Below are 26,880 nucleotides of genomic sequence, written 5' to 3' on the forward strand. Positions count from 1 at the left end.
ATGAGCGACTACATGCTGCAGTGCCTGCGCAACGACAGCAGAGTTGCCCACATTTTAACCTGTGCGGACTACTGGGTTGCCACCCTGCTGGATCCACGCTACAAAGACAATGTGCCCACCTTACTTCCTGCACTGGAGCGTGATAGGAAGATGCGCGAGTACAAGCGCACGTTGGTAGACGCGCTACTGAGAGCATTCCCAAATGTCACAGGGGAACAAGTGGAAGCCCAAGGCCAAGGCAGAGGAGGAGCAAGAGGTCGCCAAGGCAGCTGTGTCACGGCCAGCTCCTCTGAGGGCAGGGTTAGCATGGCAGAGATGTGGAAAACTTTTGTCAACACGCCACAGCTAACTGCACCACCACCTGATACGCAACGTGTTAGCAGGAGGCAACATTTCACTAACATGGTGGAACAGTACGTGTGCACACCCCTCCACGTACTGACTGATGGTTCGGCCCCATTCAACTTCTGGGTCTCTAAATTGTCCACGTGGCCAGAGCTAGCCTTTTATGCCTTGGAGGTGCTGGCCTGCCCGGCAGCCAGCGTTTTGTCTGAACGTGTATTCAGCACGGCAGGGGGCGTCATTACAGACAAACGCAGCCGCCTGTCTACAGCCAATGTGGACAAGCTGACGTTCATAAAAATGAACCAGGCATGGATCCCACAGGACCTGTCCGTCCCTTGTCCAGATTAGACATTAACTACCTCCCCATAACCATATATTATTGGACTCCAGGGCACTTCCTCATTCAATCCTATTTTTATTTTCATTTTACCATTATATTGCAAGGCTACCCAAAGTTGAATGAACCTCTCCTCTGCCTGTGTGCTAGGCCTAAATATATGCCAATGGATTGTTGCAGTGGTGGCTGACGTGAAGCCTCATTCTCTGCTATGACATGCAGACTGATTCTCTGGTGACATGAAGCCAGATTGTCTGTTACGGGACCTCTCTCCTCTGCCTGGGTGCTGGGCCTGAATTTATGACAATGGACTGTTGCAGTGGTGGCTGACGTGAAGCCTGATTCTCTGCTATGATATGAAGACTGATTCTCTGCTGACATGAAGCCAGATTGTCTGTTACGGGACCTCTCTCCTCTGCCTGGGTGCCGGGGCCTAAATATCTGAGAATGGACTGTTCCAGTGGTGGGTAACGGGAAGCCAGATTCTCTGCTATGATATGAAGACTGATTCTCTGCTGACATGAAGCCAGATTGTCTGTTACGGGACCTCTCTCCTCTGCCTGGGTGCTGGGCCTAAATTTATGAAAATGGACTCTTACAGTGGTGGGTGACGTGAAGCCTGATTCTCTGCTATGACATGAAGACTGATTCTCTGCTGACATGAAGCCAGATTCTCTGTTACGGGACCTCTCTCCTCTGCCTGGGTGCCGGGGCCTAAATATCTGAGAATGGACTGTTCCAGTGGTGGGTGACGGGAAGCCAGATTCTCTGCTATGGAACCTCTCTCCAATTGATTTTGGTTAATTTTTATTTATTTAATTTTTATTTTAATTAATTTCCCTATCCACATTTGTTTGCAGGGGATTTACCTACATGTTGCTGCCTTTTGCAGCCCTCTAGCCCTTTCCTGGGCTGTTTTACAGCCGTTTTAGTGCCGAAAAGTTCGGGTCCCCATTGACTTCAATGGGGTTCGGGTTCGGGACGAAGTTCGGATCGGGTTCGGATCCCGAACCCGAACATTTCCGGGATGTTCGGCCGAACTTCTCGAACCCGAACATCCAGGTGTTCGCTCAACTCTACCCAGAAATTATCTGTACACAGTACTCAGATTACTTTCTCTTGCTACAGTCTCTAGTACTGGGATTTCTGGCTAACAACTGCAATTTGTCACAATGTCCGCAGTTCACACGGTGGCATGCTGTTGATATATAAAACGACTGCCCATAGTTGTACCTAAAGTTTGCAGGGTGTCTGAACTCATTATCCCTCCACTGCAGCCAGACCTTAGAATACTGTACACTGATCGTCTTGTTAGCTAAAACATTATCACCTTTGAATCCACAAATCTGGGATGCATCAAGTGTCTTCACTTGTTTCCCCAGTGCAGCAGATAAGTCTGTAATGCTTTATGCTGGATGCTTGTGGCACTGTGACTGGCAATGTTATAACATGTAAGTGACATGACAAATCATATAAAAAGGGTTTGGGGTGAAAAAGAGGCCCGATAATTACAACAGAATCAACTTAAAGAGATGGAGAGGCTCGATTTACATGAGTATAATATGGATGTATTTTCCTTCCATATTACTCCCATATCTTATAGCCTGACCTCGGGTTCCATTGATGCAAACTCTCAGGATCGTAAGGATCGGGCCAAACCACATGGGACTAAGATGGATGGAAATGAGATTTGTTTATACTCGTATAAATGCAGCCTAAACCACAAATAAATGGTACAAGTAAAGAGAAGAAAATCTGTAGGCATTTGTCATTCTGTAGGATTTTCTGCATGTTCCTTAAACAAAAGGTGGCGAGTGGCAGTTCTGTATTAAAGGGGTTGGCCGATGTCATACATTGGGGGCATATCGCTAGGTTATGGGAGTTGCACTTATCTTTAGATCGGAGCCCACAAGCTTAAGGAGGGCGCACCACGCAAGCGCTGCCGCCCTCCATTTATTTGTATTCGCTCTGGTATTTTCTGGAGTCCCATAGAAATTAATGGAAGCTGGGCGCACACGCGTGGTGCGGCCTCCTTCACTATGTGGGCTCCATTCTAGAGATAGGTGCGGGTCCCAGAGGTGAGACCCGCACCTATCAGATATCGGGGGCATATCCTAGCGATATGCCCACAATTTATGAGATAGGCCAACCCGTTTAAGGGTTGTGGCTTGGTGTGCATGTTTTGCTATTACAGAGTAGTAGGGGAGGGCTCCTGCTGCAGCCATTTGCCTAACAGCAAGTAGATGAAGAAATAAATAACCTACTTGGACACATATAGAACATTTCTTAATATAATTTTCTGTTTTGATGGGCATATACGCAAATATACAGATGTAGATGTTAAATGTTAATTTAATACTTAACACATTAAATACTTGACTTTTTCATTGGCTTACGTTGGAAAGCCACCGGTTGGGGAATGCTGCTTAACATCAGGAGCACCCTAATCACCACCAGGCAGGAGCCTCAACATCAGGACAGGCCCTGAAGGAAGAAAGGGTGCACCATCCAGTCACTGCCATGGCCCTGGTGTAAGGATCGTCACTAGAACCATCATTTCCAGAGCCATTACCACTCCTATCCTCTGTTTGCTTCTCCTGGGCACATTGCCCTTGCTTTAATCAAAAGTGGCAGTGACCATAGCACAAGAACAATTACTTGGCGACTGTGCCATATGACCTCAGCAGGCGTTCTTTTTGCTCCTCGCTTCTCTTGCATGCATGGGCACAGTGTAGACTGCTAACCTGTGAATGGCCATGTGTGGCCCCATCTTCCCCTCGTGGAGCAGTTTCTGGGGGTGCAGTGGGGGGGGGGGGGGGGTCTTGTTGTGCCCCTTTATTATGACCTGACATTGATTGATATGTCGACCTATAAGGTCATCATTGGTGTGTAGCTGGAGGGCCCAGGAAGTCCTAGCTACACCTCATGGGCTATTTAGGCAAAAAGTATAACTAATTAAGCAAAAGTAATCAGTGATGGCTGTTTCCTAATTAGCGTTATTTCTCGGTTGATGAAAAAACGGAATTTCCCCCATCTGTTCTTCCAGACATTGCTATGTGCAAAATTTGGGAATTTCTAATTAGATGAATATGTGAAGAATTTCAGTGTAATAGCTGTACAAGGACTAACTTCCTTTCATGTGCTTCTCTGTATAGGTACCATGCAAAATAAGGCCTCTTGTACACGAACGTTGTGTATCCGTTCCGTGCATTGGGGACTGCAATTTGCGGTCTCCAATGCACGGGCAACCTCCGTGCGGCGGCCTGGACGGATCGAGACCCATTCAACTTGAATGGGTCCGTGATCCGTCCGCACCACAAAAAACAAGTTCTATTTTTTTGCGCTACAGAGGCACAGACAGAAGCACCACGGAACCACTCTGTAGTGCTTCCGTGGGATTCAAATCTGTGCTTCCGTTCCGCATCTCCGTGATTGCGGACCCATTTAAGTGAAAGGGTCCGCATCTGTGATGCGGAGTGCACACGGGCCGGTACCCGTGTATTGCGGACCCTAAGGCCCCTTTGACACAAGCGAGTATTCCGCGCGGGTGCAATGCGTGATGCGAATGCATTGCGCCCGCACTGAATCTGGACCTATTCATTTCAATGGGGCTGTGTACATGAGCAATGTTTTTCATGCATCACTTGTGCGTTGCGTGAAAATCACAGCATGCTCTATTTTCTGCGTTTTTCCCGCAATGCTGGCCCCATAGAAGTGAATGGGGCTGCATGAAAGTCGCATCTCATCGGCAAGCAAGAGCGGATGCAATGTGTTTTTCACAGATGGTTGCTAAGAGATGTTGTTTGTAAACCTTCCGTTTTTTTATCACTTACGTGAAAAGATACGCATTGCACCCGCGCAATAAAAAACTAAACAACTGAATGCAATTACAGGCAAAACTGAATGAACTTGCTTGCAAAATGGCGCATTTTTAACTGAACACATCCGGACCTAATCTGTATCACTCATCTGCAAGGGGCCTAAGGGTCATGTTTCTTACTTGTGGAGATAACTGTGATACCATCATCTCTAATGACATGCCGGTGTTAGTTAATACTTATATTTCTCATAAAACAACAATGCAGCTGTTCTTAGAAATGTATATTGTTGTGTTGCTCCGTTATTACTATTGGAAATGTATGAATAAATTGACAAATTGATGTTACCATTTTCCTTGTCAAAGGGTGGTGTCCCCTTACACTTGAACACTGTACAATCTGGCAAGATTTTTTGTGTCTCTATTCTGCTAGTATTGATACATGCTTCATATCCGTTGTTCTTGCGACCTTCCGGTTGTTGTGCAGTTCAGTCCCACTGTAAGTCCTGGGAGTATCTGAGCACCAAGAGTCATTGATATGACTTGGGAAAGGTGAAGTGCAGTTATGCAGTTTTTCTAACAACCGGTGTCATTACACATGCACAAAAATCAAGACCAGCAGAGAACTTGGTGGACGTGTTTAGTGAGGAGAGCTTGGGGACCTGGTGGACTTAGGAGAACGCCCATTTTCACTTGCAAATTAATTTGCATATCAGATCAAACTTGATTTTCTTGGCAAATGGACCTCTGTCGAGGGACACAATGGCATAAGTCCGCACGACTGTTTTAGTCCACTACCCAGCACTGGAATTTTCTTAGGCTAAGTTCACATCGGCAGTCTGTTCCAGATATTTCTAGGAATTACTGTTTCCCAATTCACTACAGTGGGATCCTATGGGGATCTGACTGCTTTCCAGCTTAAATGTCAGCTTTCAACTGGACAAAAAGCCCTGTATGCACGACTTCGTGCCCATCCCAAAGCCGACATTTTGCCAGAAAGTAGACAAATTCCTGCCAGATCCCATTGTTGTCAATGGGGTCCAGCAGTGAACGACAGTATCTGGCTAGGCCGATTCATTGAACTCTGGCAGGCAGTCCTCAGCTGGATCTGTTTAACGCAAGTGGGAACCTAACCTTAATATATTTACTTTAGTAAATTAGTAGTAATACCCAAGAGGGCTTGTGTCATGATTAAAGTTTTTTTTGGGCTCAGGATATTGATGGCCTATCCTTAGGATAGGATGTCAATATCAGATCGGTGGGGCTCTGTCTCTTGGCAACCCTAGCTGATTCACTCTTTAAAAGGGCTAATTCTACATTGTATACATGGGCTAATCTACCTGCACAATGTCTACTAAGAATGGTAAAAAGCTGCAATGCCCTGCACAGTTGTTCTGACGGTAGATAGACAAAGCAAAACAATGTTCATGTAGCCCCTTGAAGAGCTCACAGGGCCCTTTCAAACAGTTGATCAGCAGGGTTGCCGAGAGTTGGACCCAACAATCTAATATTGATTACCTACCTGGAGAATAGGCCATCAGTATCATGAACATGGAAAGCCTCTTTAATACCCATAGGAAAATTTCAAAGCAACATTGCATTTAAAAGGTTAGAGCTAACAACCCTCTCATCTGTACCTGGATTTCTTTCCTGGCACTGTGCTAAGCTTCTTCTACTTGAACCAAACCAAAGAGAGACACAGAAGTCCTGATGCTACAATGTTACTACAATACAATAAGTATTCTCCTAAGCAAGAATGTTCTAAATCCTCTTGGAGAACCTAGTAGTACAGCAAGGAAGGGGGTCAGGTCATCAATGAGAGCTTGTTCCATCCTTAAAGACCTTTTGTGAACCACATCAATGAATGTCCATATCCAGCCGCTAAATACGAACGTGAATCAGTAAAACAAACAAGTAATCATCATGTTATTATGGGCTGATTATGTCTGGTAGATCTCCAGGGTTACTATAGCACATGTGTATATGATTAGAAACCCACTTCTACACCCAGAGGTGGTTCATAGGGAACATGTCAAGGGGGCGGTAAGATATTTTGAAGCAGGAAAGGAAAGTCACGATGTCCACGGAATGGTATTTGTCTTCTGTCAGTTTTAAAACATCATAGTAATAAGTGAAAGTACCACACCTTAAGTAAAATAAATTAATTTTCGGACTGTTTTGACTAACCTTAGAAACTGGATCTAGAAAAGCAGAGAACGTACAATTGTACCATTGTCAGGCCTCAAACAATTAAGAGTAAACTTGTCGTCTAATTCTCTTCCATCCAGGAATATTCAGGTTTTATACAAGTCAATATTAGAGAGAAGGTCACAATATACCTTATGAAGTCAGCTAAACCTACAATGAACCCTGCAATCAGCCAGCTGAGTTTATTCAGGGGTGGACTGAGAACTGAAAGGGGTTGTCCTGCTATTTATATTGATGACCTATTGTCAGGATAAGTCATCAATATCGGATCGGCGGGGATCCGACACCAGGCACCCCCACCAATCAGCTGTTTGAAAAGGAGGTGGTGCTCCATGCGAGCGCCGCTTCCTCTTCTATACACTACACGTCATCTCCTCTGGAGCAGTGGTGTAGTGTAACTACAAGTACTCGCTCTATTCAACTGAATGGAATAAGTACTTGTCTTATACTGCACTGCCGAAACTTCCAAGACAACGGGCAGTGTAATGAACAAGAAGATGCTCTCGCATGCCTCCCTTTTCAAATAGCTGATCGGTGGGGGTGCCAGGTGTCAGACCCCCACCATGAATAAAAATTCCAGATTTTTGCTCAATGGAATTTTCAGGTGTGCTCCACTGCATGTGTCCTTCTTTCAAGTTGTTAGTACCATGTTCACACATGGTTTTATAAATGTGGTGCCCTCTATATATTTTTACTTTTATTAATTACAAGTGTCAACTTTGACCTAATGGATCTGAGTTAAAAAGAAGGCAAGCAGCAAAATCTAAGAAAAAGAAGTAGGTAAGCATAAGATACATATACTGGATTACAGTGCCTTGAAAAATTATTCTTACCCCTTGAACTTTTCTACATTTTTTCACATTACAATTACAAACTTAAATGTATTTTATTGAAATTTTATGGAATAGACCAACACATGTGTGAAGTGAAAAGAAAAATGATACATGGTTTCCCAAATTTTTCATAAATAGAAATCTGGAAAGTGTGGCATGCATTTGTTTTCAGCCCCCTGTACTCTGATACCCCTAAATAAAATCTAGTGTGACCAATTGCCTTCAGAAGCCACCTAATTAGTAAAAAGAGTCCATCTGTGTGTAATGTATTCTCAGTATAACTACAGCTGTTCTGTGAAGGCCTCAGAGGTTTGTTAGAGAACATTAGTGATCAAACAGCATGATTAAAACCAAGGAACACACCAGACAGGTCAGGGATAAAGTTATGGAGAAGTGTGAAACCTCATTCACACGTCCGTGTCTGTGCTCAATTCTGTGAAAAGGTGGTCAGTGATGCCTCCATTAAGATATCCGTGAAGGAGCCGTGTGTTGTTTTTTAGCTGTCCGTGTGTCATTCTTGTTTCACGGACACTGTATAGCTGAAAAATAATTTTCATCTTTTCCTAATGATCCGTGAAATGGCATCCAGTTGCATCCATGATTTTCATGGACCCCTAGACCATAATAGGCGTGATGGATTTGTGAAGATGGACAAAATAGAGCATGTTTCCATGCTAAAACCACAGATTGTGGTAAAACAAGGATGTGTGAATACACACATTATTACGTGTGTTGTCTGTGTAGAACATGTACAGCACACGTACATTGAACACTGACATGTGAATGAGGCTTAAAGCAGGGATAGGTTATAAAAAAAAAATCCCAAGCTCTGAACATCTCACGAGCACTGTTCAATACATCATCCAAAAATGGATGGAGCCTGGCACAATTGCAAATCTATCAAGTAGTGTTGATCGAGCACCATAGTGCTTGGATGCTCAGGGGCTCGGGCCGAACACATTGGGATGTTCGGGTGCTCGACCGAGCAACCGAGAATAATGGAAGTCAATGGGAGAACCCGAGCATTAAACCAGGTACCCCCTGCTCTGAAGAGGGGAGCGTGCCTGGTTCATAGGAAAATGTCAGAAATTGATGGAAAAACCACTGAAATGGTTCGGGAACAGCATAGGGTGTATATCTGGATGCATCTTGTACTCACAGGTTGCTGCTGGGAACGATGTTGTCCGAATAGTACGCCACTTTTACAGACTGACAATAATACGCACAAAACCGAAGAAAAAAACTATTTTAGAGGAGAAATTGATAGAAAACATTCTTTCCTGTATATTTACTTGTATATAAAGTGCAAGTGCTGCCAAAAATTACACGGAAGAGGCACTTCGATACAACCTGTATATCACAAAGAGGAGGGCCTCATTCACATTGTGGTACAATTGTTCATGTAGTGGGACTCCTACACTCATAAAGCCTATGCACTAAGTGAAAGGGCTGCCAAAAATTAAAAGGATCCAGCACTGCAATACACCCTTCATTACACATAAAGGAGGGCATCCTACACAGCCTTGAAAAATTATGATTGATGGCCTGCTAGTAACTCCCAAAAACATTTGGAGCAAGGGCCTGCTGATCTGACCATGTAAAACAATATGGGCGAGGGCCTGCTGCCGCTTTGGTGACTCTAGATAACCTGGGGATGATCGCACGTCCCCGTAATGGTGACAATCCATTCAGATGTCTGCCCTATCAACTTTTGATGTTATTTTCAGCCCAAACCATGTAGACCATGGGTAACGGGGGAATCATGGTTCGATTCCAGAGAGGGAGCCTGAGAAACAGCTACGGCTACCACATTTAAGCAAGGCAGCATGCGCGCAAATTACCTATTAGGTATAATTAGGTGCAGGCCTGCAGGTGAGCTGACTCTGTAAAAGATTTCAGGTGCCGGCCTGCTGGTGAGCTGACCCTGTAAAAGATTGTAGGTGAAGGCCTGCTGGTGAGCTGACCCTGTAAAATATTTTAGGTGCGGACTTGCTGGTGAGCTGACCCTGTAAAAGATTTTAGGTGTGGGCCTGCTAGTGAGCTGACCCTCTAAAACATTATATGCAAGGGCCTTCAGGTGACCTGACCCTGTAAAAGATTTTATGTGTGGACCTGCAGGTGAGCTGACCCTCTAAAAAATTAAAAGTGAGGGCCTTCAGGTGAGCTGAACTGTAAAAGATTTGAGGTGTGGGCCTGCTGGTGAGCTGACCCTGTAAAAGATTTGAGGTGCGGGCCTGTTGGTGAGCTGACCCTGTAAAAGATTTTAGGTGTGGGCCTGCTGGTGAGCTGACCCAGTAAAAGATTGTAGGTGAAGGCCTGCTGGTGAGCTGACCCTCTAAAAAATGATATGCGAGGGCCTGAAGGTGAGCTGACCATGTAAAAGATTGTAGGTGAGGGCCTGCTGGTGAGCTGACCCTCTAAAAAATTGTATGTGAGGGCCTGCAGCTGAGCTGACCCTCTAAAAAATTATATGCGAGTGCCTGCAGCTGAGCTGACCCTGTAAAACATTATATGCGAAGGGCATATATGCGAGGGCATTATATGTGACGAATAAGCATGTTGATATGATGGAAGAGGAGGAGGAGGATGAGAAAAGGAAGATTCAACCATATATACCCAAGGCAACTGGACGTACTGTAGATTTCTTGAAAACGTTTCACTTGTTCTTCCAACAAGCTTTCTCAATTCTGAGTGATTGTACAAAAAATTCTGGGAATAAATATGTAACTGAATCCACATATGGTAATTAGACCCAGCATTGGGTCAGGTGAGCTGACCCATCAGTTACATATTTATTCCCAGAATATTTTGTACAATCACTCAGAATTGAGAAAGCTCGTTGGAAGAACGAGTGAAATGTTTTCAAGAAATCTACAGTACGTCCAGTTGCCTTGATTTATTCTTTACAGATATATACCATGACCTGGATAAATGAGAACCTTTACAGACATATATACCCTTGTTTGTGGGGGAAAGGGTGCATGGGAATACAGTGTATTCAGTACATTATAAGCAACACATTTAAAGTGCCTTTATGTTCAGCCGCTTTCCTCTGGTAGAGTTGAGAAGTCATGGTCAATCCAGGCCTTGTTCATTTTTATAAGAGTCAACCTGTCAGCATTTTCAGTTGACAGGCGGATGCGATTATCTGTTATAATGGACCAGCAGCACTAAATACCCGCTCAGACAAAACGCTGGCGGCAGGGCAGGCCAGCACCTCCAAAGTGTATAGCGCCAGTTCGTGCCACATGTCCAGCTTGGACACCCAGTAGTTGTGAGGCACTGAGGGATCATTGAGGACGCTGTCACGGTCTGCTATGTACTCCTCCACCATCTTCCAAAATGTTTCCCTCCTTGTGATACTAGGCCGCGCATCAGGGTGAGGGTGCTGGCGGGGTGTTATGAAACTGTCCCAGGCTTTGGAGAGTGTTTCCCTGCCTCTGTTGGAACTGCTTTTCCCTTGTCTCCCCTTCTCGGTTGGCCAAGGAACTACAGACTCTGCTGCCAGCGTTGTCAGATGGAAATTTTTGGAGCAATTTTTCAACAAGGATCTTCTGGTATTGCACCATTTTGCTCGTCGTCCTCTCCACCATAGTAGTGAGAGATGAGAAGTTCACTTTGTAGCGGGGGTTTAGAAGGGTGAACAACCAGTAATCTGTGTCGTCTAAAATGCGTATAACGTGCGGGTCACAGGAAAAGGCAACCTAACATGAAGTCAGCCATGTGTGCCAGAGTACCAACAGGCAAGACTTCGCTGTCGTCATCAGGAGGATCACTCTCAATCTCCTCTTCCTCCTCTTCTGCCTACCCAAGCTGAACAGATGGAATTAAACTTCCATAGGTACTACCCTCTGTAGCGGAGGCAACCATCTTCTGCTGCTCCTCCTCCTCTTCATCGTCCAATTCACGCTGAGGCTATCACCCTGTGTAATGTCTTCTTCCCCCATTTCCACTTCTTCCACATGCAAAGCATCGTCCTTAATTGTGAGCAGAGAGCGTTTGAGTAGACACAGAAGTGGGATGGTTACTCTGATAATAGCGTTATCGCTGCTCACCATCTGTGTTGATTCCTCTAAGTTTCTTATAACCTCACAGAGGTCAGACATCCATGCCCACTCCTCGCTTGTGAATAGCTTAAGCTGACTGGAAAGTCGACAACCATGTTGCAGCTGATACTCCACTACTGCCCTCTGCTGCTCACAAAGCCTGGCCAACATGTGGAACATACAGTTCCAGCATGTGCTCACGTTGTACAATAGCCAGTGAGCTGGAAATTTTGACAGACCGGCTGAAGCTGTCGGTGACTTGCGGAAATGTGCACACAAGCGGCGCACCTTAACCAGTAGCTCAGGAAAATTGGGATAGGTTTTGAGAAACCGCTGAAAAAAAAGGTTGAACACGTGGGCTAGGCATGGGATGTGTCTGAGCTTGCTGAGCTCCAAAGCCGCCACCAATTTATGGCTATTATCAGACACAACCATGCCCGGTTCTAGGTTGAGTGGCGAGAGCCACAGCTCAGTCTGGTCTCTTATTCCCTGCCACAGCTCTGCGGCGGTGTGCCGCTTGTCCCCTAAGTATATGAGCTCCAGTGCGGCCTGTTGCCGCTTCCCCACTGCAGTGCTACACTGCTTCCAGCTACCAACTGATGACTGACTGGTGCTGCACGCAGATAATTCGGAGTTGGAAATGGAGAAGGAGGCGGAGGAGAAGTGGGGGTTGGAGCCACTAACGTAGGTGGTGGTGGAAACCCTGTTCGATGTAGGGCCCACAATTATTGGCATTGGTAGCACCTTTGCCATCCCAGGGTACGACTCGCTCCCGGCCTCCACAACATTCACCCAGTGTGCCATCGGGGAAATGTAGCTTCCCCAACCGAATGCACTTGTCCATGTGTCAGTGGTTAAGTGGACCTTCCCAGTAACTGCATTGGTCAGGGCAAGTGTGATGTTACGGGACACATGTTGGTGTAAGGCGGGCATGGCACACCATGAAAAATTGTGGAGCCTGGGGACTGCGTAACGAGGGACGGCTGCCGACATCAGGCTGCGGAAGGCCTAAGTGTCCACAAGCCTAAATGGCAAAATTTCCAGGGCCAGTAATTTGAAAAGTTGCGCATTTAGTGCTATGGCCTGTGGGTGGGTGGCTGGGTATTTGCGCTTGTGTTCAATTGCCTGGGGTAAAGACATTTGTACGCTGAGCTGGGACACAGAAGTGGATTTGGTCGCTGATGTTGCTTGCGAAGGTCCAGGTGCAGGGTGGGATGTATCCGGGCTTGTGCCTTCAACAGGGGATTGGCCAGCACGTAACACAGGGGAAGAGGAGGCAGTGGTGTGACCCGCAGACACAGATTGTGGATCCAGGCGTTCGTCCCACCTATTATGGTGCTTGGTTGCCATGTGGCCATATCATGCTGGTGGTGGTGAGGTTGCTAGTGTACACACCCCGGCTCATTTTCGTATGGCACAGGTTGCAAAGTTCTATTCTTTTGTCGTCCACACTTTCCTCAAAAAAGCGCCATACTGCGGAACATCTACCCCTTGGCAAGGGAGATTTCCACAAGGAGTTGCTCCATGGAACAGTTGCGGTCCTGTGTGGTTTGGCCCGCCTTTTCACTTTTGCCACCCGACTGCCTCTTCCAGCCTGTTGCGGTGCTGCAGATCCCTCTCCCTCTGTACTGCTCTCCTCGCTCGTCTTTCCACCTTCCCAGGTTGGGTCAGTGACCTAATCGTCCACCACCTCCTCTTCCACTTCCGCACTCTGATCATCCTCCTGATTTGTTGACCTAACAACAACCTCAGTGATTGACAACTGTGTCTCATACTCTTCATCGACCTCTTGAGACAGTAATTGCGGTTGACTCATTGGCAACTGTGTCTCATCATCCACCTCATTAAACACTAAATGTCGTTCCCCACCATCATGTTCTTTTGACTGTGGATGTTCAAGAGGTTGGGAATCAGGGCATAAGATCTCATGTCCCTCTTCAAGCGTGCTTGGCGAGAGGGCCAAATCAAGTAATGGCGATGAAAAGAGGTCCTTGGAATATCCACGTGTGGGATCACTCGTTTGGCCTTACTGTAAATGGTGGGATGAAGGAGGATCAGGGTGAGGATTGTGTTGACCAGACTCTTGGCTACTGAGACTGGACTTGGTGGAAGACAGGGTGGTGCTTAACCGACTGGAAGCATTATCTGCTGCAATCCAACCGACCAACTGGTCACACTGTTCTGACATCAAGAGTTGTGTCCTGCGCCACCCTGCAAACTGGGACATGAAGCTAGGTATCTTGGATGATTGTTTTTCTTGTGCTCTGGCAGCAGGCACTGTTTCTCTGTGCCCAGGGCCACGGCCTCAGCATCTCGACCACTTCCCTGTCCCTTACTGCTCGCCTTCTTTATTTTAAATGTGATATATGCTTGAAAGTTTGTCACACGTACAGTAGCGTAGGATTTGGAAGTGTATGTGCAAAAAAATGTACAAAGGTATTTGTGATGAGGAAACGTTATACAGGATAGGTACCACAGGTAATGTCACAGTTCGCAGTGTCTACGGAAAAAGTGTACTGGATGTCACTGATATTTTATGGATGCGCACCCTTTAAACATGAGATGTAGCGAGGATAATTTAACTGTCTGCAGCAGACACATCTACGGAAAAAGTGCACTGGATGTCACTGATATTTTAGGGATACGCACACTTTAAACAGGAGATGTGGCGCAGATAATTTAACTGTCCGCAGCGGACACCGTCTACGGAAAAAGTGCACTGGATGTCACTGACATTTTAGGGATGCGTACACTTTACACAGGAGATGTGGCGCAGATAATTTAACTGTCCGCAGCGGACACCATCTATGGGAAAAGTGCACTGGATGTCACTAGTATTTTAGGGATGGGCACAATTTACACAGGAGATGTACGCAAATAATTTAACTGTCCGCAGCGGCCTATTACACAGTATTTTACGCAGGATGCGTTAAAAAAATATATTGCTGCTGTCACACACAATAGTTCTTAAAAGGACTTTTGGGTCTCTGAAAAGTTTTTTATATAAAAATCTTCCTATTACACTCCCTACACTGTCTGTCCCTTCCTATAAACAGCTCTCCCTAAAGCCGAATGCACATGGCCTTGCTCCGCGGCCGAGAGCGGTCTGGCGGGCTGGATTCCTGTTGAGAGCAGGAGCGCACGGCGTCATTGGTTGCTATGACGCCGTGCGCTTCATGCCGCCGCTGCACTACAGTAATACACTCATATAGTGTATTACTGTAGTGCAGTGGCGGCATGAAGTGCACGGCGTCATAGCAACCAATGACGCCGTGCGCTCCTGCTCTCAACAGGAATCCAGCCCGGCATACCACGGACCGCTCTCGGCTGCGGAACACGGCCGTGTGAATTCGGCCTCACACTGAGCAATTTAGTGCAGGTTGCACTACAAACATACATTGCTGCTGTCACACACAATAGTCCTTACAAGGTCTTTTGGGTCCATGAAACGTTTTTGTAGAAAAATTTAATTTAATTACACTCCGTACACTCTCTGTCCCTTCCTATGCTCAGCTCTTCCTGACTTGCTGAACACTTTATACAGTTGCAAGAAAAAGTATGTGAACCCTTTGGAATGATATGGATTTCTGCACAAATTAGTCATAAAATATGATCTGATCTTCATCTAAGTCACAACAATAGACAATCACAGTCTGCTTAAACTAATAACACACAAAGAATTAAATGTTACCATGTTTTTATTGAACACACTATGTAAACATTCACAGTGCAGGTGGAAAAAGTATGTGAACCCCTAGACTAATAACATCTCCAAGAGCTAATTGGAGTGAGGTGTCAGCCAACTGGAGTCCAATCAATGAGATGAGATTGGAGGTGTTGGTTACAGCTGCCCTACCCTATAAAAAACACACACCAGTTCTGGGTTTGCTTTTCACAAGAAGCATTGCCTGATATGAATGATGCCTCGCACAAAAGAGCTCTCAGAAGACCTACGATTAAGAATTGTTGACTTGCATAAAGCAGGAAAGGGTTATAAAGGTATCTCCAAAAGCCTTGCTGTTCATCAGTCCACGGTAAGACAAATTGTCTATAAATGGAGAAAGTTCAGCACTGCTGCTACTCTCCCTAGGCAGTGGCCGTCCTGTAAAGATGACTGCAAGAGCACAGCGCAGACTGCTCAATGAGGTGAAGAATAACTGTAGCACCCAATGACGCATATGAAAGCATATTCATGTGCGTCAAAATGGCCCAGTGAAGTTCAAACTGAAATCCCATTGAGAATCTGTGGATGGAAAATTGCTGTTCACATACGCTCTCCATCCAATCTGACTGAAATTGAGCCATTTTGCAGAGAAGAACGGGCAAAAATATCAGCCTCTAGATGTGCAATGCTGGTAGAGACCTACCCCAGAAGACTTGCAGCTGTAATTGCAGCGACAGGTGGTCCTACAAAGTATTGACTCAGGGGGGCTGAATCCAAATGCACGCCACACTTTCCAGATTTTTATTTATTATAACTTTTGACAACCATGTATCATTGTTGTTTCAATTCACACATACCTGCTATCACATAAAATACCAATAAAATACATTTAAGTTTATGGGTGTAATGTGAAAAAATTTGAATTAAAGGGGTATGAATCCTTTTTCAAAGCTCTGTACATGACTTTTCAACTCATGACTATACAGTCATGAGCTCATGAGCTGAGAAAGAGCTTATCTATAGGACCCCACTGTCCTGACTTTTGCCATATACTTCAACCTGTGTTGCAGTATCTTTTTTTTTTTTCACTGTAGATGTACAAAATTTATTTCTTTCTTTTTTCTTTTTTTTTTTACAATTGAACCATATGGGTGTTGTACACTACAGTAGGCTTCCAATCTATACTTGTGAAAAAAGGGAGCTTTATGCATATGATGAGTTTTATAGAGAAAAGGTGTTTTTTATTCATTTGCATAGCAAATGACTTTAAGTAGATGCAGCTAGATTGATATTTATGCCATGCAATGTGACATAACACTGGCTTCCACTGTAGATGTAGGTCCTGCCACTGGTGAGGAGAATACTGGTCCCTGCATCCAAGAAAAGTACTCAGTTCAGTGCCATAGAGTTATGGAAGCAGAATGGCACGCTTGCTCGGCTATATCTGTAACTCCCATAGAAGTGAATGGTCGCCTATTCATTCATTCTCTGCCTGGATACAGCAGCTGCCTCACCAAGCAGGTGGGAGGTCAGGGGACCCTTGTTCTTCACATAGATGCGAATCCTAGAGGTACCATAGGTCCTGCATCTATCCAGGTGTGTAAACCTTGTGGCATCATATCCAAGACTGGAAGCTGTAATCACTGCCAAAGGGGAAGGGTCTGAATACTTATGTCAATGCAAGATTTTACATTTTCTCGTTATCGGGTATTCAGTGTAAAATGATGGGGAAAACTAGAATTTTATATTAATTCATTTTTATTTTATTTTATTACCGGAGTGTAAATGATTTGTAGTACTAAGAAAATTACTGTACTCCAGTGATATATTGATATATACAGTATACACCACCAGGGCCCTGTGGATAATATTTGAAATAATGACTTTCTATAAGTGTACGCACTACCTAAATATACAGGGGGATTGATAGCCTTATTATATTTTATTCAGAATTTTAGATTTTTCCTTTTTATGTTTCCTTTTTATTTTACTGACATTTTGGGGGTCATTTACTATTCTGAAATACGCTCTCCTCATGCCAGATCTAAAATTGAGCGCGTGGTGGGGAAGCGGCCGGCAGGCCCATCTCATTCACCATTTTCTATGCCTGTTTTAGGCGTAGAAAATGGACTACATGTAAAACAGCTTGGAAGCTGTCTAAGGGTCCATTCACACATTGGCAAAATGGATCTGGATCTGTTCCGCAACGTTGCGGAACAGATCCGGACCTATTCATTTTCAATGGGGCCGGAAAAGATGCGGATAGCACACAGTGTGCTGTCCGCATCCGCCCTTCCATTCCATATCCGCACTTCCGTTCCGCAAAAAATAGACCATGTCCTATTCTTGTCCACAGACACAGACAAGAAAAGGCATTTCTATTAGGCCTCTTGCACACGACCGTATGTATTTTGCGGTCTGCAAAAAACGGATCCGCCAAAAATAAGGATTGACATCCGTGTGCATTCCATATTTTGCGGAAACGAACAGCTGGCCCCTAATAGAACAGTACTAGTGTCACGATCAGTGTGGGGGGGAAACTCCACACTGAACACAGGAGGGAATGGGAACAGTAACTGGGCCTGGAAACTAGGGAAGAAACAGGTCACCTCCTAGACAACCCTAATCCGGGCCCTGACTACCTATCAATTTGAATAGACCTTGAAGGTAGTAATATTCATATGCAGGATACCTAGGCCCTGATTTTCCTATAAGGCCCTGGAATAAGTATAGGACCAGAGACAACCTATTCCTCTCCAGATGGACGAATGGAAGTCTCTGTCTCAGGCCCAGATACAACAGGAAATATAATAAACACAAACAAACACGACACTTAACTTCTGTAGAGATGGAAGAACAGGAACACCAGAGAGGATCTCACATCAGCTCAGCCAAACCCAAATCAAGCTTTCAACCACATAGTCAGAAGGGAGGGGTCAGACTTTAAAGGGTAGAAGTGATGACCACAGAGCAACAGCGGAGAAAAGGGAAGTGGTCATTAACCCTATCAACACTGAATCAAGAGAAATCAAGGAGACTGTTAGATTCCTCCACGCTCAGCTAATCTCCTTGATTTCCTGACATAAGTCACCTGAGAGAACTTGACAACTAGTCTTGTCCGTAATGCGGACAATAATAGGACATGTTCTTTTTTTTTTGCGGAACCGAAATACGGAAACGGAATGCACACGGAGTACCTTAAATTTTTTTTGCAGACCTATTGAAATGAATGGTTCCGTATACGGTCCGCAAAAAAACCGGAACAGAAACGGAATGAAAATACGTTTGCGTGCAAGAGTCCTTAAAGTGCTGGCCATGTGTGGTACTCAAAATGCGGAACGCACGTGGCCGGTGTCCGTGTTTTGCGGATCCGCAAAACACTTGCGGATGTGTGAATGGACCCTTACATGTAGAATTGGCGCTGGAAGCACCGAAGTTATGGAAAGTCCTGTGCCTCTTCATAATTTTGCCGGAAACAACGCCAGTTATGGGCCTTTATTAAGACCGGCATCTAAAACTCAGGTCATAATAAATGTGCCCCTTTGTATCTATATTAGTTTTTGTATTTAGTTTTTTCCCCTTGTTCATTTGCAACAACGTTGCATATCTATTGATCTCCTCGTTTTACATTTCTGTTCCATTTTCTGTTGATTGTACATTCCTTGTCCCATCAATGCACGACTTGCAGATCCGTCTTACAAATGCATTGCAAGAACGGATCCGTCTCTCCGTATGTCATCCGAAGAAAAGGATCCGTTATATATTTTTTTCATATTTTTACCAGTCTGTGCATGCGCAGACCGGAAGGACGTATCCTGCATTGCTTTATTTTTAATGCCGGATCTGGCACTAATACATTTCAATGTAAATTAATGCCGTATACAGCATTCCGGCAACTGATCCGAAATTTTGGACGGAGATAATGCTGCAGCATTTCCTCCGTCCAAAACGCTGTTTAATGACTGAACTGAAGACATCCTGATGCATCCTGAACGGATTGCTCTCCATTCAGAATGCATGGGGATAAAACTGATCAGTTTTTTTCCGGTATTGAGCCCCTAGGACGGAATTCTATGCCGAAAAAGAAAAATGCTAGTGTAAAAGTACCCTTATCTTTAATATTATACTTTTTTTAAATACTATATATGATTCCTTTCATTTCAATCTTGACCAATGAGCGAGAGTGCCAGCTATAATTTTCCTCATAATTTAAACAATAGGTCATTTCATGATGACACATTCCCTTTAAGCTAATAAGTAAAGTAATTCCTCTGGATAAGCCGCTGATTTTCACTCATGTATGTATTTCTTTTTTTTTTTATATATCTTTATTAATTTTCTCAAAAGTCAACACAGTATACAATTCAATACAACAACGAAAGGAGGGGCACAGTACATCTTCAAATTCATCTCAGAATGTATACTCTGCTTAATATATATAAATAATAAAATTCTGACCGACCAAATTACCCTGTAAATCGGTATCAATCTATAAAGAAGGCCCAAGCAGTCTACTTATCTCTCTCCTTCCATAAGTAAATAATAAACCATACCCCCCTCCCTTCCCACCCCCCCAGGCCAGGCCACGGCCGCCGCGAGTGTGTTGGGCGACTCCCGACTCCCCTCCAGTCTAATTATTACTATGCCCGCAAGCACTGTACAACAAAGGATGTACTTCCACCTGAATTTCCCTTGAATTTCCACCTGTGTTTCCACCTGAATTTTGTCGTATTTGGTCATCAGCTCCACTCCAGCCTTTCTCCTTCAACTGTGCCCAGTGTTTTCCCCTCTCCGGAGCATGTGGCAAGTTTAATGTCCTCAAATTCCTTCACTCTATACATAAGTCTTTCCCACTCCAATAGGGAAGGGGGCCTGTCCATCATCCACTTCCTGAGTATTAATACCTTAGCAACCAGGAATCCCTTCAACCAGGAATTCTGTACACTTTTCAGTGTTCTAGCTTTGCACTCCGGGGGGATTATCCCGAGAATAACAAACTCGATCATTAGATGGGGGACTATTCTCCGTTAGTAAACCCATACCCTGAAATATACTGTGCCAAAAAGTTTTTAAAGCCGGGCAACTCCAAAGCATGTGCACGTATCCGGCGGCGGGGTGCAGGCATTTCAAACAGCCGAATTCCTTCCCATACATTTTGGAAAGGAGATCCGGAGTAAGATATAACCGGTTTATTATTTTAAATTGTGTCAACCGATGTTGGCGTAAAAAAGAGGCCTTCTTAATATTTTGGTATGCCTCCCGCCACTGTAAGGAATTACCCAACCCTAAATCTGCCTCCCATTTACCAACACTCTTAAGTTTAAGAACAGTGCTTAGTTCCTTTCTAAATCTAGTGTAAATTTGTGATACCCTGATTTTTTTCCTGTACGAATTATAGCTGAAAGCTGACAGTGTCTGTGTCACCGATGTTTAAGAAATTTTGTGTCGCGTGTATGCAAATGCGTGTTTAAGTTGAGCATATCTATACTGACTTAATGCTGTAATGGGTGTCTCGAGAAATATTTCCCCTATAGGTTTTAATCTACCAAAACTACAAATATGTGACAGCCTCGTTATCCCTCTCCGAGTCCAAAAATTATTGTCGTTTAAAGCAAGAAATTCATTGAAGAAGGGATTGTCCCATAGCGGGGTGAATTCCTGGGCCTGAGTAATGTGCAGAATAGACTTGGTCTTATTCCATACTTTCTGTAGCATTGAACTTATCGGGCACGTGCCTAAGAGTCCGGTTTCCAATATGCTAAAAATATTCGCTGTAGGGTGTGTCTGTTGTTGGGTGAGATAAGATAGCAACATACCATCTCCCACATTAATGCACCATTGCAGTTGGGCGGCGAGATAGTATCCCTGAAAGTAAGGAAGACCAAGCCCTCCCTCGCTTTCGGCCAAAGACAAATATCGTAACTTAATGCAAACCCTTTTCCTGCCCCATATTAGATCGTTAATCAGTCTATCGATCAAGTTAAAGAAACCTTCCTCGATCCATATGGGGCAGGGGCTGATCACATACAGTATCCAGGGCAACAGAATCATTTTAATCAGAGCAATTCTATTGATCTGTGAGAGGGGGAGTTTCTGCCAGACCCTAACCCTCTTTTTTACTTTATTTATCAGGGGAATGATATTTAGTTTATCATAGTCCCTTACTGAACTCCCAATCTTTATCCCCAAATATTCCAAGTGGTCTGTTGGAGATATTACCTTCCCCTTTACTACGTTTTGTGGGGGCGCGCGATTCAGAGGGAGGAGGACGGATTTAGACCAGTTTATCTCATAGCCGGCGACCCGGCTAAACTCATCTATAATTAGCATAACCTGTGGAACAGTTCTCCAACCATCATTTACAGGTCCTTCTAAAGAAATTTGCATATTGTGATAAAGTTCATTATTTTCTGTAATGTACTGATAAACATTAGACTTTCATATATTTTAGATTCATTACACACCAACTGAAGTAGTTCAAGCCTTTTATTGTTTTAATATTGATGACTTTGGCATACAACTCATGAAAACCCCAAATTCCTATCTCAAAAAATTAGCATATCATGAAAAGGTTCTCTAAACGAGCTATTAACCTAATCATCTGAATCAACTAATTAACTCTAAACACCTGCAAAAGATTCCTGAGGCTTTTAAAAACTCCCAGCCTGGTTCATTACTCAAAACCGCAATCATGGGTAAGACTGCCGACCTGACTGCTGTCCAGAAGGCCATCATTGACACCCTCAAGCAAGAGGGTAAGACACAGAAATAAATTTCTGAACGAATAGGCTGTTCCCAGAGTGCTGTATCAAGGCACCTCAGTGGGAAGTCTGTGGGAAGGAAAAAGTGTGGCAGAAAACGCTGCACAACGAGAAGAGGTGACCGGACCCTGAGGAAGATTGTGAAGAAGGACCGATTCCAGACCTTGGGGGAGCTGCGGAAGCAGTGGACTGAGTCTGGAGTAGAAACATCCAGAGCCACCGTGTACAGGCGTGTGCAGGAAATGGGCTACAGGTGCCGCATTCCCCAGGTCAAGCCACTTTTGAACCAGAAACAGCGGCAGAAGCGCCTGACCTGGGCTACAGAGAAGCAGCACTGGACTGTTGCTCAGTGGTCCAAAGTACTTTTTTTGGATGAAAGCAAATTTTGCATGTCATTCGGAAATCAAGGTGCCAGAGTCTGGAGGAAGACTGGGGAGAGGGAAATGCCAAAATGCCTGAAGTCCAGTGTCAAGTACCCACAGTCAGTGATGGTCTGGGGTGCCATGTCAGCTGCTGGTGTTGGTCCACTGTGTTTTATCAAGGGCAGGGTCAATGCAGCTAGCTATCAGGAGATTTTGGAGCACTTCATGCTTCCATCTGCTGAAAAGCTTTATGGAGATGAAGATTTCATTTTTCAGCACGACCTGGCACCTGCTCACAGTGCCAAAACTACTGGTAAATGGTTTACTGGCCATGGTATTACTGTGCTCTATTGGCCTGCCAACTCTCCTGACCTGAACCCCATAGAGAATCTGTGGGATATTGGGAAGAGAAAGTTGAGAGACGCAAGACCCAACACTCTGGATGAGCTTAAGGCCGCTATCGAAGCATCCTGGGCCTCCATAACACCTCAGCAGTGCCACAGGCTGATTGCCTCCATGCCACGCCGCATTGAAGCAGTCATTTCTGCAAAAGGATTCCCGACCAAATATTGAGTGCATAACTGAACATAATTATTTGACGGTTGACTTTTTTTGTATTAAAAACACTTTTCTTTTATTGGTCGGATGAAATATGCTAATTTTTGGAGAAAGGAAATTTGGGTTTTCATGAGCTGTATGCCAAAATCATAAATATTAAAACAATAAAAGGCTTGAACTACTTCAGTTGGTGTGTAATGAATCTAAAATATATGAAAGTCTAATGTTTATCAGTACATTACAGAAAATAATGAACTTTATTACAATATGCTAATTTTTTTAGAAGGACCTGTAGATAAAGCAATACATCATCTGCATAAAGACTGATCTTATCCTCCGTCCCCCCCCATCCGAACCCCGCAATTCCCCCATCTGCTCTGATCCTGCAGGCCAAGGGTTCCATAAAAATTGCAAAGAGCAGTGGCGAGAGTGGGCAACCCTGTCGAGTGCCTCGTTGCAAGCAGATGGAGGGGGAAATAACTCCATTAATGTTAATTCTGGCCATGGGGCCATTGCATAACATTTTGACCCACTCGATGAAGTTTACCCCTAAATTCATTTTATGCATAGTCTGCCAGAGAAAGGGCCACTCCACCCTGTCAAAGGCCTTAGCGGCGTCCAAGGACAGGATGGAGCGGTCCTCTCCCTCCCCCCCTCTGCACATTCAAGAGGGCCCGCCGTATATTCGACTGAATTTGTCATCCGGGGATAAATCCCGTCTGATCTATATGTACTAGCCCGGAAATTACCTTTTTTAGTCTGTTTGCAAGAACTTTGGCAACTATCTTATAATCTGTGTTCAATAGTGATATAGGTCGATAGGCCTCTACTTTATTTTCATCCTTCCCTTTCTTTAAGATAAGTGTAATAATAGCCTCCCTTAAGGACGGCGGTAACTTCCCAATGTTGCGGGATTCGTTCAGTACCTCCAGTAGCCCGGGCAGCAGGACCTCCGCATGGCTCTTGTAGATGCCAAACGGGAGCCCATCCGACCCGGGGGCCGAGGACCCCTGAATACCCAAAATAACCTCCTGTAGCTTGCCTAGACGAATAGGGGAATTCAGATGAGTCGCATCTACTTCAGGCAGTACTGGGACCTTAATATGATCCAAAAAATCATCTATGAGGGTTTCTGTATCCCCTCCCTCCAAGCGATATATCTGGTTAAAATATTTTACGAATTCCCCCTCAATTTCCGCTGCTTTGACTAGTTTATGACCATCCCCAGTTTGGGTCTCTCTAATCTTTGGGCTGGCTTTTTGGTTGGCTACTATGGAGGCTAACAGTTTTCCTGGGGCTCCTTTCACACTAGCGTTTTTTGCGGATCCGTCATTGATCTGCAAAGATGCTTCCGTTGCAATGATACAACCGCCTGCATCCGTCATGAACGGATTCGGTTGCATTATGTCTTCTATAGCCATGACGGATCCGTCTTGAACTCCATTGAAAGTCAATAGGGGACGGAACTGGTTTCTGTTGTGCCAGATTGTGTCAGAGAAAACGGATCTGTCCCCATTGACTTACATTGTGTGTCAGGACAGATCAGTTTGGCTCCGCTTCGGTGCAAACAGAGACTGATCAGAGGCAAACTGATGCATTCTGAGCATTAAGAATGCTCCGTTTGGGCCGCTACTGAGAGCCCTGAACGGATCTCACAAACGGAAAGCCAAAACGCCAGTGTGAAAGTAGCCTAAAGTGACAGAAACATCACGGTTCTGTTTTGGGTGAAAATGTCTGTTCAGCTATGGCGGGTGAAGCTGATTGTATTGCCCCTTATGGACGTTCTGTAACTTTTTATGTTTTGTCCCTGTTGCCAGCAGCCACATACACTACGTGCAAAATTATTAGGCAAATGAGTATTTTGACCACATCATCCTCTTTATGCATGTTGTCTTACTCCAAGCTGTATAGGCTCGAAAGCCTACTACCAATTAAGCATATTAGGTGATGTGCATCTCTGTAATGAGAAGGGGTGTGGTCTAATGACATCAACACCCTATATCAGGTGTGCATAATTATTAGGCAACTTCCTTTCCTTTGGCAAAATGGGTCAAAAGAAGGACTTGACAGGCTCAGAAAAGTCAAAAATAGTGAGATATCTTGCAGAGGGATGCAGCACTCTTAAAATTGCAAAGCTTCTGAAGCGTGATCATCGAACAATCAAGCGTTTCATTCAAAATAGTCAACAGGGTCGCAAGAAGCGTGTGGAAAAACCAAGGCGCAAAATAACTGCCCATGAACTGAGAAAAGTCAAGCGTGCAGCTGCCAAGATGCCACTTGCCACCAGTTTGGCCATATTTCAGAGCTGCAACATCACTGGAGTGCCCAAAAGCACAAGGTGTGCAATACTCAGAGACATGTCCAAGGTAAGAAAGGCTGAAAGACGACCACCACTGAACAAGACACACAAGCTGAAACGTCAAGACTGGGCCAAGAAATATCTCAAGACTGATTTTTCTAAGGTTTTATGGACTGATGAAATGAGAGTGAGTCTTGATGGGCCAGATGGCTGGATTGGTAAAGGGCTCCAGAACGACTCAGACGCCAGCAAGGTGGAGGTGGAGTACTGGTTTGGGCTGGTATCATCAAAGATGAGCTTGTGGGGCCTTTTTGGGTTGAGGATGGAGTCAAGCTCAACTCCCAGTCCTACTGTCAGTTTCTGGAAGACACCTTCTTCAAGCAGTGGTACAGGAAGAAGTCTGCAAGGTAAGAAAAACATGATTTTCATGCAGGACAATGCTCCATCACACGCGTCCAAGTACTCCACAACGTGGCTGGCAAGAAAGGGTATAAAAGAAGAAAATCTAATGACATGGCCTCCTTGTTCACCTGATCTGAGCCCCATTGAGAACCTGTGGTCCATCATCAAATGTGAGATTTACAAGGAGGGAAAACAGTCCACCTCTCTGAACAGTGTCTGGGAGGCTGTGGTTGCTGCTGCACGCAATGTTGATGGTGAACAGATCAAAACACTGACAGAATCCATGGATGGCAGGCTTTTGAGTGTCCTTGCAAAGAAAGGTGGCTATATTGGTCACTGATTTGTTTTTGTTTTGTTTTTGAATGTCAGAAATGTATATTTGTGAATGTTGAGATGTTATATTGGTTTCACTGGTAAAAATAAATAATTGAAATGGGTATATATTTGTTTTTTGTTAAGTTGCCTAATAATTATGTACAGTAATAGTCACCTGCACACACAGATATCCCCCTAAAATAGCTAAAACTAAAAACAAACTAAAAACTACTTCCAAAAATATTCAGCTTTGATATTAATGAGTTTTTTGGGTTCATTGAGAACATGGTTGTTGTTCAATAATAAAATTAATCCTCAAAAATACAACTTGCCTAATAATTCTGCACTCCCTGTATAAGATCACTTTAGTACAGATTGTTTTTTTCGAGCATGTCTCATTAGATACTAACCTTTTATCTGGCTTCTTGTGTATTTTAGATTATTTGGGTGTTCGAGGATGGCGTGGCCATTGAACATATTACTTCTTTTCCTATTTCCATTCCGTTCGTGCTCTCTTTTTATGATAAGACACCGATGAGAGCTGTAACATGGAACAAGAATATTTACTTTGCTCAAGGCGTATCTGATCAGCTTCCTCTAAGCTCTTACACCATCAGTCACAATGAGAAGTACATTCCTAAAACAGGGGGAATCGTGCGACACGTGGTGTCATGAATGTGTCATGTCTACAGCCAGACAATGCCTATGTCTTCAGTAAGATGTAGATCTGGTCTTTAACTCCAAATAGATGAAGAAGACATAGTTTTAGGGTCCATTCACACGTTCGCAAGTGTTATGCGGTCCGAAAATTGCGGATCCGCGAAACACGGACACCGCATTTTGCGGACCGCACATGGCCAACGCTTTAAAAGAAATGCCTTTTCTTGTCCGTGTCCGCGGACAAGAATAGGACATGTTCTATTTTTTGCGGAC

Source organism: Bufo gargarizans, chromosome 3, assembly GCF_014858855.1.
Source record: "Bufo gargarizans isolate SCDJY-AF-19 chromosome 3, ASM1485885v1, whole genome shotgun sequence".
Taxonomy (NCBI): Eukaryota; Metazoa; Chordata; class Amphibia; order Anura; family Bufonidae; genus Bufo; species Bufo gargarizans.